Source organism: Odontomachus brunneus, unplaced genomic scaffold, assembly GCF_010583005.1.
Source record: "Odontomachus brunneus isolate Ranch 3 - 2012 unplaced genomic scaffold, Obru_v1 Obru_scaffold_116, whole genome shotgun sequence".
Taxonomy (NCBI): domain Eukaryota; kingdom Metazoa; phylum Arthropoda; class Insecta; order Hymenoptera; family Formicidae; genus Odontomachus; species Odontomachus brunneus.
Window position 1 is genome coordinate 844,713 of NW_022639566.1, and position 8,743 is coordinate 853,455.

Genomic DNA, 8,743 nt, shown 5'->3' on the forward strand with positions numbered 1-8,743 from the left:
GAGTGAGATGTAGTGAGCGGCAAGGGGACTCACAATAAAAAAGCACCCCGAAAAGTGAGAGGCAAGGTGACTCACTATAAAAAAGCACCCCGAAAAGTGAGAGGCAAGGGTACTCACGATAAAAAAGCACCCCGAAAAGTGAGAGGCAAGGGGACTCACTATAAAAAAGCACCCCAAAGGAGACAGAATTTTACTACGTCCACGCCGTTGTCTCTGGGTTATGCAAAAAGTAGAATATATATTTTCAGTTAGTTTTGATGCTTTTTTAGATATTTTGTCGACCATATTGGATCCGCCATATTGAATTTGGAAATTCTATCCTCAGATTCGTGATCAGCGACCCCAAAAACCTTGATGTATGCATTTTCAGTCAGTTTTGATGCTTTTTTCGATATTTTGTCGGCCATATTGGATTCACCATCTTGAATTTTGAAATTCTAACCTCAGATTTGTGTTCAGCGACCCCAAAAACCCCCATATACGAGTTTCCAGGGACTTTCAGGGACTTTCAAAGAGTTTGGGCGATCGGGCAGCTATTTGAATCTCTTTTTCCATCATTGAAATAACGCGCAGGGCTTTCCGGTTATTATGAAGAGGTTATTATGAAGAGGTTAGGAATTTTTCATGCCAGGGAAAAACTTTTGTCGTCATCTTGAACTATTTTGTGCACTTTTGGTTGAAGTCCAAAAATATTTTGATGGCATTTTGTCCCTCAAAAAAAATCCCAAACTCGGAAGAACTCAGAATTTTCGTCACTTTTTTGTTTAAAATCCGCCATATTTTTTTTTGGTGACTTTAAAATGCAATTCTGACTTCACCAATCGGAAGAGCGACCTCGAAAATAGTGGATAAGGTACTTCGGAACTATTTTAAAACTGATTTTCATGTTACTTACAACGTCTGAAATAACAAACAAAATTCTGTTTCTTTGGGCGTTAATGGGTTAATATAGAAAAATCAATATATATTCAACATTGTGAAGATGTTTACATTTCAACATTCAACATTACAACGTTTTCACAACGTTGTTTCAACTTTTTGTGCTGTATGGGTTTAGATTATGGGTTTGTTGCTTTAGACACTACTCCATACAGCACGCAGACGTTGAATCAACATTTCAGAAACGTTGCGTTACGACATTGCAATGTTGCATCAGCATTTTGAAGTGTAGATTCAACGTCGAAAAGACATTGTAGAAACGTCTAATGTCCATTGAATTGCAATGTTTTGTGAACATTGCAATCTAATATTGTTAAATATTGATTTAACATTGGCGCGTTCAGCGTCAGAAAGTTTTTTTTACAACTGTTGATAGTTTTCCATGTAAAGATTGGATTTTGCAGATTTATTGAAACATTAGTATACAAAGATCAACCAATCGATTTTCTTCGTTATTCAATGTATAAAAATATTAAAATAATGTTGTTGAATACCCAGAATAAGCAAGAAATTATTAATATAACTTACTACAATGATATTCAAGAATCTGTAATATTTTCAAATATATAGTTTAATATATGTAGTTTAATATTGTATCGAACATCATTATGAACATACTTTGACAGCGATTTGGAAGTAATGTTGAAATAAGGTTGCCATAACGTTTTAATCGTCAGAGATATTTTTAAGATGTTGCATTGATCTGAAATAAATGTTAAAGTAACATTTGAAAAATATTTTTTGTAATGTTTTTGAAACGTTTAATCCTTTAAGGAGCAATGTACATAATTATGTACACTCACTTTGGGCTCTCCTTAAATTTTGTGTGTTGATAAAATAATGGTTCTGTTGATATAGTATTATGGATCTATCCTAGATGGCGCTATATTGGTAACTCCATACTGCGATTTAATGTCTTTCCAGCTCAAGATTCAATATGGCGACCGCATGTTGAGCAAAGTTGTCAACATTCAGATTTAAAGTTATTTGTGAAGACGCGTAAGTATATTTTACATATGATTTTATCTGATATGATCTTAAAGTACAAAGTTTATGCTTCATGCCCACTACAATAATTATAAGTTTTACTACATTTTGTAGCTACGTGCAAATATAAATGTACATAATTATGTACTTTCGGCTTTAACGGGTGAAATTTGGGAAATATGAATAAAAACCACACCACGAATTTTTTATTTTTTTTTTGGTAGGGAAAATGGAACCTACATCTCAGCAAAAAGCTATTGTTGCCCCAAACTCACATATATCCGATTGTTCAGACAATTCTGACGAAGACATTGGCGACAAAAATTGGACAACTACTACGAAATTTGGACAACTACTACGAAATTTGGACAAGATATAGAAACTAAGTTCAACAATCAGATTTGGGCTGGATAATTGACGAGTCAGATGAAGAACCCTTATAGAAATATCATACTAAGAATCATTGATAATTACTTATTATCCAGTATTTTTAATACTGAAAATAAGTAATTATCAATGATTCTTAGTATGATATTTCTATAAGGGAAGTAGAAGATTTAAGAGAAACTGCAAGGCCTTAACGATTTCGGACGAATAAATCCAAAAAAAGAAAAGTTCAAAAGAGCCACGAAAAAAGTGAAAAGAAATTGATTTATTATATAGCTGTGCAAGTCCAGAAATATATAACAACAATACTGAAAGAAGTGAACCGTTTCAGTATTTTTGTCAATTTTTTTCAATGGCTTACGTGAAACATATAGTTGAAATGACAAACTTATATTCCACGCAAAAAATCGGAAAATGTATCAATATAAATGTGAACGAAATGACCGATTTTTTAGGGATACATATTTTAATGGGCATTATAAAATTACCTTGCGTTCGTGCTTATTGGAATTCGTCTTGATAGTTTTGCTAATGTGATGCCTCGAACGAGATTTGTATCTATCCGTAGTGCGTTGCACTTTACTGATAATACTAAGTGTCATGACAATGAGGAAGATCGTTTTTACAAAGTGCGTCCAATTTTAAAATTTGTTTTGGCTGAATGTTCGAAATATACAAATCCCACACAGCACGTAATATTGCAGAAATATTGCAGTGATATTGCAATATAGTGGTAATATTACATATTACAGTGAAATATTACAGAAATATTACTGAAATATTGCACTTTTACATATATCATTGAAATATTACAGAAATATTACTGCAGTATTACATATTTATATCATTGAAATATTACACATTTATATTATTGAAATATTACACATTTATATAATTGAAATATTACACTTATATATTTGCAATATTATAGCTAAATTATAGCAATATATCATATTCTAAATAGAATGGTGACATCAATTGACATATCAATTTCTTTGACATTATAGACATCATTAAAACGTTATTACGGCGTCATTTAAAGTCACCTTTCCTTACAGAAATAGTATTTTTTAAAAGTTTCTTTTAAAATTTAGTATTTCTATTTGTTTAATTTGGATTTTCTTGGATTTTTTAATTTTTTTTTGTTTGGATTAATCATTATAACATTTTGTTAAAAATCTAAAAGTAATTATCACTGGTTCACTACATTACATCAATATTTATCGCATATCGAATGTTGTTGCATTATTTCAATATCTATCAGCAAATTATCCAACAAACACTAAGTAAAAATTATATAACTATTATTTAATGTTTGCTAAGTATATTATAATGTACTGTGAACACTATAAAGATACATTATATAAGCATGAATTGTAAGAACATCGTTGGAGTCATCAGAGTCACCGCATGCGCGCTCGATCGTCAGGTTGCTCGAAGCAACAGTTTAATGCGGTCAGGACATGGATGGGTGACCAGTGGTATACTGCTTGGGATCGAAATTATCGCTGAAGGATTTCACGAAAGTTTGGAGCGTATTTTGACAATCTTCGATACGTAGTAGTTTATGAAACATGAGAAAACTAGGAATATATAAGTATATTTTTTTAAATATTATGATATTCTCACAGTAATATCATTGTGATTTTCACCATTATATTATTGTGATGCATTTGCCGCGGACATTTTAATATTATTGTGATATCTTAGTAATATTCTAGCATTATTTCTGTTATATTCCCTGATAATACCCTTATAGAAATATCATACTAAGAATCATTGATAATTACGTATTTTCAGTATTAAAAATACTGGATAATAAGTAATTATCAATGATTCATAGTATGATATTTCTATAAGGATATTGCAATGAAAATATCATATTGCTGTGATATTTTTGCGATATTACGTGCTGTATGGGATACAACCCTTATAGAAATATCATACTATAGTATTAAAAATACTGGATAATAAGTAATTATCAATGATTCTTAGTATGATATTTCTATAAGGGAAGTAAACGATATTCCGACGAAACAATGATTCCGTATAAAGGCACGCGTGCAGGAAAACTTCGTTAATACATAAAAAGCAAGCCAATCGAATTCGGCTTTAAGTTCTTTCAAATGGCTGCACCCGATGGACTTATATATGTTTTTATTGCATCCCTTATAGAAATATCATGCTAAGAATCATTGATAATTACTTATTATCCAGTATTTTTAATACTGAAAATAAGTAATTATTAATGATTCTTAGTATGATATTTCTATAAGAGATATCAAGGTAAAATAACTTTCCGTTGTCTCGACAGTGTTATGAAATTAACGGTTGAAGAAGAAGCTCTTGGCATCGGGGCAGCTAGCGTAATTACATTGACAAAAAATTTAAAAAATCCGGAAAATCGTATCGTGTTTTGTGACAATTGGTTTTCGAGCTTCAAACTATTTTTATACTTAAAAGAATCCAAAAGTCTCCTTACTGTCAATACTTTCCACTCGAACAGAATTGAGAAATGTCCCCTGAAATCTGGTAAAGAATTATTGAAAGAGAGAAGAGGAAATGTTGATTTCCGTTCTTTAGATAATAAAATAATAATTGCAAAATATGCTGACAATAAATGCGTTCTTATCGGTAGTACTGTTTGCGGGATTAATCCTCGAACTTCAATACTTCGCTGGTGTAACGAAGCTCGTAAAAAAGTAAAAGTTTTATGTCCAAAACTTGTCTATGAATACAATAAAAACATGGGAGGCGTCGACAAAAGTAATTGCCTTGTGTTATAAGTCATTTTCTAAAAGTCGACGTTGGTACTTTCCAATTTTTTTTATATGATTGAATTATTTTAAGCAATATTTGGCTTTTATACAAAAGAGAAGCTCTTACAAATAAGAAATTACTAATGTTTAGGTATAGCTTCCGGAATGGAGCCATGTCTTGAATTAGCGATGTGCCGACGTTTCGCAAACGTTGCAGTTTGCATCATCAGAGCTGAAAACTCTGATACTGAGCTCCCTTGGGTAAAGGTTGTCCTTATATGCCCACCTCCCCCCCCCCTTTGTGTAGATGGTGTTAGGGAGTAGGGGACAAGACTTGAATCCAGCCAATCAGCGTAATTTAATTGATCAGCTGGTCAATTAAAAAACCGGAAGGGCAGTATGCCAAATAGAGTTTACTTGCATACCTTTGTCTCGGTTGAGGTTGTTGGGATGTTTTAAAATTTCTAGACCTTCACGATGTTTTCTGGCAAAATAACTCTGTGAGGGAGCCAATCTGGTGGCTTTGTCATATTGTACGGAGTGTCTAGTCTCCATCCAGTGTTCAGCTAGGGCTGATTGAGTAAAGTGATCATACTTGGTACATCGCTGGTGTTCCTTGATTTGCGTACTGATCTTCCTCCCGGTTTCTTCTATATAAACTTTACCACAAGAGCAAGGGATCTTATATACACCTGATGTTTCTAGGCATGATTTCTGATCCTTCGGATTTGAGAGTAAATGGGAGAGCTTCCTATGGGGTTTGAAGATTACTTTGATTTTGTGTTTACCCAGAATCCTGCTGATAGGTTCTGTTATGCTCTGGAGATATGGAAGGACAGCCGTCTTTCTCTTTTCTCTCTCTTCATCTAGTGTGTCAGTGTTTTCAGGACTGACAATTCTGTTCTTCTGGTTTTTTATTATTTGCGAGATGTTTTTGCTGTTGTATATATTTTTGGTTAAGGCTGTACTGAGGTGTTCTAGTTCTCCATCCAGGGAAGATGATTCCGAAATTGTGAGCGCTCTGTAAACCAATGAACTTAAGACAGAATTCTTTTGCAAAGGATGATGATGAGAGGTTGCATGTAGATATCGGTCCGTGTGTGTTGGTTTTTAGTAGATCTGGTGACCTCTTGGTTCTTTTGGACTGGCACATCCAGAAAGGGTATTTGATTATTTTGTTCCACTTCCATTGTGAACTGAATACTGGGATGTTGTGAATTGAGAAACCCGAGAAACTGAGAAAGAGTTTCCCTGCCATGATTCCAAATTACAAAAGTATCGTCAACATACTGAAACCATGTGGATGGTTTCACTGGTGCGTTCCTCAAAACTTCATTCTCAAAATGTTACATAAAGATGTTTGCAATGATAGGAGATATAGGAGATCCCATCGCCGCTCCAGAGGTTTGTTCGAAAAACTCTCCTTGGAACTGAAAATAAGTTGAAGTTAAGCAGTGTTCTACGAGTTCTCGTATTAATGGGAACAGGTTGGCAGGAATTTCCTCGGAATTCTTGATGATGTTCAAAGTATTCTGGACTGGAACATTAGTAAACAGTGAGACTACATCGAAACTCACCAGGATATCATTAGTATTCATCTTGATTTTTGTGATCTTATTCACGAAATCCGTTGAATTCTTGATATGAGAATCATTGAGACCAGAAAGTTTCTGGAGGGGTGAGATAGCGGGCTAACTGGTAGGTAGGTCCCCCAATATTGCTGACAATAGGGCGTAAGGGTATTGATTCCTTGTGGATTTTTGGAAGACCATAAAGTCTAGGTGCTGAAGAATCTTAAGGGGTTAAATACTTGATAGTTTGAAGAGGGAGACCTGCATTTTTCAGTAGAGAAGATATTTTCTATTAATGAACTGGTCAATTAAAATACGCTGATTGGCTGGATTCAAGTCTCGTCCCCTACTCCCTAACACCATCTACGCAAAGGGGGGGGGAGGGGGTGGCGAGCATATAAAGACAACCTTTACCCAAGGGAGCTCATTATCAGAGTTCTCAGCCCTGATGATGCAAACTGCAACGTTTGCGAAACGTCGGCACATCGCTGATTCAAGACACGGCTCCATTCCGGAAGCTATACCTAGACATTGTATCAATGGCCGTGAAAGCCTCAAATCTAGTATTAGAAGCCTGTACGGAGAGGCTATCCTAGGGTCGATAAATTTATTTTCCAAACTCAGGAAGTTCTTGCATGTCCAACTGTGCTCCCTAGCATTTCTGAAACGGTGCCGCGACCATCATGTAGTACCGAAATGCTTTCAATTAAAAAACTCATTTCCATCTTCTGAGCAGGCCAAAGGCATTCTACGACAAGCGTCGTTGAGGTTAGTCAAAGACAGAATCTCAGCCACCAAGAAGAACTTGGCTGAGATATCCCAAAAACTATTAAAATTACATCTCTGTCTTGCGAAATCGTTGAAGCCTGAGCTGTGGCTGACACTGGATCGGGTTACTCACAAACAAGCTGTTCACTCAGCTGAGGCAAGAACACAAAAACAGAAGAGCAAGTATGATAAGATCAATCCACAGACTCAAATGTCAGTTCTCACACATACAGTGAAGAATCTTAGCGATCAAGACCTATCACCATCAGAAATCGCTGTTCTAGCTAAGGGACACAATTTTGCTGTCACTTCCTCTAGTATCCAAACGGAAGAAATCATCAGCCAAATTGAAACGGCTATTTTCCATCTTCCTTTAGAGGCAAGCAATGACATCAGAAATCAAACAACCAACATCCTACGCAAAGCCAAACTTCCCAAACAAAATATAAACAAAGAAGAACGCCGAGCTCTCCACGGTCTGAAACAAAACGACAAGATCCTAATTTTACCAGCAGACAAAGGGAACGCTATTGTAGTTATGAACAGGGAAGACTATTGCAGTAAAATCAATAGTTTACTCTCAGACCAAAAAGTCTACAGGAAACTCAAACGCAACCCAACATCCAGCATAGAGAAGAAAACATCTTCTCTTCTGAAAAATGCAGGTCTCCCTCTTCAAACTATCAAGTATTTAACCCCTCAAGATTCTTCAGCACCTAGACTCTACGGTCTTCCAAAAATCCACAAGGAATCAGTGCCCTTACGCCCCATTGTCAGCAATATTGGGGGACCTACCTACCAGTTAGCCCGCTATCTCACCAAACCCCTCCAGAAACTTACTGGTCTCAATGATTCCCATATCAAGAATTCAACAGATTTCGTGAATAAGATCACAAAAATCAAGATGAATACTAATGATATCCTGGTGAGTTTCGATGTAGTCTCACTGTTTACTAATGTTCCAGTCCAGAATACTTTGAACATCATCAAGAATTCTGAGGAAATTCCTGCCAACTTGTTCCCACTAATAGAACACTGCTTAACTTCAACTTATTTTCTGTTCCAAGGAGAGTTTTTCGAACAAACCTCTGGAGCGGCGGTGAGATCTCCTATATCTCCTATCATTGCAAACATATTTATGTAACATTTTGAGAATGAAGTTTTGAGGAACGCACCACTGAAACCATCCACATGGTTTCGGTATGTTGACAATACTTTCGTAATTTGGAATCATGGCAAGGAAACTCTTTCTCAGTTTCTCGGGTTTCTCAATTCACAACATCCCAGTATTCAGTTCACAATGGAAGTGGAACAAAATAATCAAATACCCTT